The following is a 5,260-nucleotide window of genomic DNA, read 5'->3' as shown; positions in this document are numbered from 1 at the left end:
AACTGGCGCTTTTTGGCCGTGAAATGGCCCTTGTGCCACAAAACATCAAACATCATCATCATCATCATCATAGAAGTGGAGGACTGTTTATTCGCTTCTTCGCTCTCCTCCTCTTCTACTGCTAACACAGCGTGGCAATATATATATATATATATATATATATATATATATATTGGGGGCATTTAGTATACGCATCCTCTTCACCACTACATTATCATCATTATCATGTGTGGCTCATGCATCCTCATCGTTGTCGCGTAGCATCATCATCTTGGCTCATTCATCGTAGCTGTCGGCTGACGGTTCCTCGGGCCTAATGAAAGGTAATCCAAACTGTGTGCGAGTCGGCTTCAGGCAATGAACAACTTTATTGCCGGAACAAGAACGAGTATATATACACAAGTAGCGCCGCCGCCAGGCATGCGCACTAAAGATACAAACAGTGACATGGCGCTTATTTAGCCTTGCTACATCTTCCCTTTTTACGGGGCAGTTAACACCTGGTTAGCGCCTCTCAGGTAGAGGGTACCGACAGGGCTCGCATCGTTGCCTTGTGCTTCGCCGTAGTTCTGTAGGGGCCGTTGAGGACGCCCCGTTTGGAGGGACAAGGCTCGCTTCTGGCTGGTTTGATTCTGGTTGCGGTTCTAGCAAGCGGAGATGCTCTCTTGTGCGCCGAAGTTCCCGGCCGTCTTCTGTTTTAACGATGGCCGAGCGGGTTTCCCCGAATGGTCTGATGAAGACTGCAGGCGCCCAGGTCCGCTGGCTTGTATCGTATACGGTGACCTGCTGGCTTGGCTTCACAGGCGGTAGTGTTCTGCTACCGCGGTTGTAGTAGGTCCTCTGTCGTTGCCGTATTTCTTGAAGGCGGCCCTGTACCACTTTCGGTGGGATGGCCCTCGGTTCCAAATGGCTGGTAGGCACCGGTAGCAGAGTTCTAGTCTGGCGTCCCATCAGCCTCTGCACAGGGGACTGGAGCACATCATCACGTGGAGTATTGCGCCACTCAAGCAAAGCCATTTGAAACACGGGCATTTTCAATGAGCACTTTTTAAAAGCTTTTTTGCCTCCTGGACCGCTCTTTTCGTCATGCCGTTTGACCGCGGGTGGTAGGGGCTTGAGGTTACGTGAGCGATGCCCAAAGTGTCCAAAAACTCCTTGAACTCATGACTGCTAAAAGGCGGGCCATTATCACTGCACAACTTTAGTGGCAAGCCATGGACGGCAAAAGTTTCTGAACACCATATTTTAAGCGAGCTCGCCGTTGTCGTCCAAAACTCTCGTAGTTCAAAGAAGAACGAGTAGAAGTCGACAATGACGGCGAACTCTCGGCCTTCGAAACAGAACAAATCTATGCCGACAACTTGCCATGGTAGCGAGGGTACCTCGTGACTCAAAAGTGGCATCTTAGGGTTCTGAGGTTTATGCTTTTGACATACTTTGCAAGCTTTGCAGAACTGCTCGATGTTGCCCGCCATATTCGGCCAAAACATCACGTTCCTTGCCCTAGCCTTCATTTTCTCGACTCCCACATGCGCCGAGTGAAGAGTACTCATCATTTCTGATGTCTTCGATTGTGGCACGATTACCTTGTTACTCCGGAATACGAGGCTGTCCTGTTCGTGTATCTCGTCCCGGTACTCCCAGTACGTCCGAAGTGGCTCGGGGACGTCTTGCTTGTGAAGCGACCATGCTGTACTTGCGTATTCGCGGAGCTTGCCCAGGGTTGAGTCCTCATTGGTGGCGTGAAGCAAGTCTTGCAGCACGCGTGCAGAGGCTGAAATACATTGAAGAACATTAACCTGAAACTGCTCGTCTTCTGGCATGCATGCTTTGCTCGAAAACCTTGACAAAGCATCAGCTAGAAATAGTTCTTTGCCCGGTTTGTAAGTCACATGGATGGGGTAACGTTGTAGAGTAAGGGGCATGCGTGGTAACCGTAGTGGGCAGTGATACAATGGCTTACTGAATATCGCTACTAAGGGACGGTGGTCACTTTCCACAGTCACTGCATGCTGTCCGAATATGTAGTCATGAAATTTAGTGCACTCATGTACAATAGCAAGTGTTTCCTTCTCTATCTGTGCGTATCTTGTCTGCGCTTCCGTAAGTGTCCGTGACGAAAATGCGACGGGCTGCGCATCTTGCATTAGGACAGCGCCCACCCCCAGCTGGCTCGCATCCACTGATAAGGTCACCGGTTTACTGGAATCAAAATAGCGGAGTACTGGCGCTTGTATCAGAGCCTCACGCAGTCTAAGAAAACTTTCTTGCTGCACCTCCGTCCAGACCCATGCAGTGTCTTTCCGCAGCAAAGTACGAAGTGGTGCTGTGACCTCAGACATGTTTGGAATAAAACGCTGTACAAAGTTCATTGTGCCCAAAAAGACTTGTAGCTCCTTACAGTTCTTTGGTGTCGGCATTTCCAAAATGTCCTGTACACGTTGTGGGCCCACACGCAAGCCTTCGGCAGTGAGCACGTGCCCAAGGTAGCGAACCTCTGTCTGCAAAAAGAAACACTTCTTTAGGTTTAGTCGAAGATTCTGTTCGCGGCAGCGTGCTAGAAGGAGCTGCAAATTGTAGTCATGTTCTTGCTTTGTATTGCCCCAGACAAGAATGTCATCCATTGCTACCGCTACATTTGAGAGACCTTCTAGGACACGATGCATCGATGCTTGGAATATTTCTGGTGCTGAGGCAATACCGAAGGGCATGCGAAGAAAGCGGTAGCGTCCGTACGGTGTACTCATTGTGTAAAGTTTGGAGCTATAGTCATTCAGCTTTATCTGCCAAAACCCTGAAGCTGCGTCTAATGTCGAAAAAAATTTGGCTCCAGCAAGCTTTGGCACAACGTCTTCCAGTGTAGGCATAGGATAGTTCTTCCGCAAAAGTGCTTTGTTGAGCTCGATGGGATCTAGGCAGATGCGTAGTTTATCTTTCTTAACGACGGTAACCATGTGACTTGACCATTCCGTTGGACCCCTTACCTTAGTTATCACGCCTTGTTCTTTCATACGCTTGAGCTCTTCCTTGACTCTTTCCTGAAGGGCCACGGGAACTCGCCTGGCTGGCACGACGATTCCAATGGCTCCGGGCTTTAACTTCATGGCGTACTCTTCGCATTTCAGCTGTCCCAGTCCACTGAAGACTTCTGCGAAAGGTTGAGCCGCTGGGTACAACTGTTGGACGTGAACATTTTGCACGCGGCAAATAAATCCTAGGCGTTCCGCCACTAATCCACTTAGAGTCACAGGCACATTTTGTTCGACCACAAAAAAAGTTTCTTCGTGCTCTTTGCTGTTAGCACGTAGGCGCAGCCGAATTTTTCCTGTCGCTGGGGTCTTATAGCCGAAGAAGGCGGTCAGGGTCGCGTGGCAGGTTTGCAGGGGCCCCTTGCTAAGCTTTTTTGAGTCTTTGCTTGAAATTACGCAGCAGTTAGCACCCGTGTCTAGCTTGCACGTGAATTGGCAGCCTTAGATGTCAACTGCTGCAGTCCAGTTATCTCCCGCTGCGACTGCGCATACGGTCAAAGCTTCTAAGAAAAAATTTTCTTCATCCATTTGTAGTTCGTGCAGCTCTTTTTTCACGCCTCTGTTTTGTCGCCGAACCGACGATCTACATGCTTGAGCGAAATGATTCCACCCCCCGCAATTTTTGCAGGTTTTTCCTGTAGCCGGGCACCTTGCGTTACCGTGCGCGCTATAACCGCACCGACTACAGTGATGCTTTTGGGTGCTGACTGCCTGAATAACTGCGGCGCTACCTGCCTGAATAACTACCTGCGCTACCTGCCTGAAATGACTGCCTGAATAACATTTCGACGGTCCTGCTGTACGACGGATTCTCGGCGATAAGCTTTTCTTGCAAGCGTTTATCTCTCAATCCCAGAATAATCGGGCTGCGAAGCAAACGGTCTTCTAGGTCCCCGAACTCGCAGTTCTTCACTAAAAGCCGGAAATCGGTTAGCCAGTCATTGAAACACTCCCCTGGCCTTTGGTTCCTTGATCCGAAGCGGAATTCATTAAACGTCAGGTTAGTCACTGGCTTGTAGAATTCCTCAAACTTTTCGAGCAACGTCTCGAGGTTGTTCTAGTCTGCATCATCTTTGAATTTGAAGGTGTTGTAAGCCTTCCTACCTTCTTCGCCGACTGTTACGAGTAACGTTGCTGCTTGTACTTCTTTAGGCTGCTTTCTCAACTGGGTAGCGGTGGAGAACAAAGTGAACTCACTTTTTTATGTCTTCCATGCAAGCCATGCGTCTGTCGACGGGTCCAGTGGCTTGGGTGGGGGAAGCAGGGTTGACGGCCCCGACATAGTGATGGAATCCGCTGCCACCATGTGTGCGAGTCGGCTTCAGGCAATGAACAACTTTATTGCCGGAACAAGAACTAGTATATATACACAACTAGCGCCGCCGCCAGGCATGCGCACTAAAGATACAAACAGTGACATGGCGCTTATTGAGCCTTGCTACACAAACCAAGACTTCATACCTGGTGGAGAGTGCTGTTAGATCCCCCGCCATCCTCTCGACCACTCTACCCCCTGGAGCTACTTTCAGGTCGCCGCTTGGGCCAGCTGTCCGGAAATATGTCGCACCAAGATGAGGTCGGTGCTGCAGCTGTTCCCACTCAACCACCGCGTGCCGCGCCTTCTCACGTCATCAACAGCCTCCAGCGTGAGCCCCATCCCTTCGCTGGTATGCGCTGGGAAGATGTGGAAGAATGGCTGGACGATTTCGAAGGTGTCGGTGCTGCTAACCGGTGGGATAACACCTACAAACTCGCTCACGTGTCATTCTAACTCACGGTTGTCGCGAAGACGTAGTTCCTCAACCACTTCATCGACATCCCCGACTGGTCAGCCTTCACAGATCAGCTTCGCCATGTCTTTGGTACACCGGCTGTTCGTTCGGCTCTCGCAAAGAAAGCTCTCGCGACTCGGAAACAGCACATCGGGGAGTCGTACACATCCTACATCGAGGATGTTCTTTCACTTTGCCGCCGGGTTGACACACCAATGACAAAATCAGACAAGGTGCGCCAGCTTCTTAAGGGGATTGCACCCGTCGCATTCAATGCCCTTGCAATCCAGAATCCGGCTTCCGTTGCTGACGTTGCCACATTCTGTCAGTGCCTCGAAGAACTTGAGTCTATGCGCCTACAACCAGACAGTGACGCGGCCCGTATTACGACTGATCAAAACCTGCGAGACACAATAAGGGTGATTATACGTGAAGAATTAGAATCAATGGGATTCACAC

General features: G+C 50.2%; 1 pseudogene; it reads right to left on the bottom strand.

Annotated features, from left to right (window-relative positions):
• Nucleotides 1-344: 344 nt before the first annotated feature.
• Nucleotides 345-4,318, bottom strand: LOC142767592 (uncharacterized; annotated as a pseudogene).
• Between the last annotated feature and the right edge of the window lie 942 nt (nt 4,319-5,260).

This window comes from Rhipicephalus microplus, chromosome 7, assembly GCF_043290135.1.
Source record: "Rhipicephalus microplus isolate Deutch F79 chromosome 7, USDA_Rmic, whole genome shotgun sequence".
NCBI lineage: Eukaryota > Metazoa > Arthropoda > Arachnida > Ixodida > Ixodidae > Rhipicephalus > Rhipicephalus microplus.
Note: the sequence above shows the minus strand (reverse complement) of the source record. Positions and strands in the feature narration are given on the sequence as shown.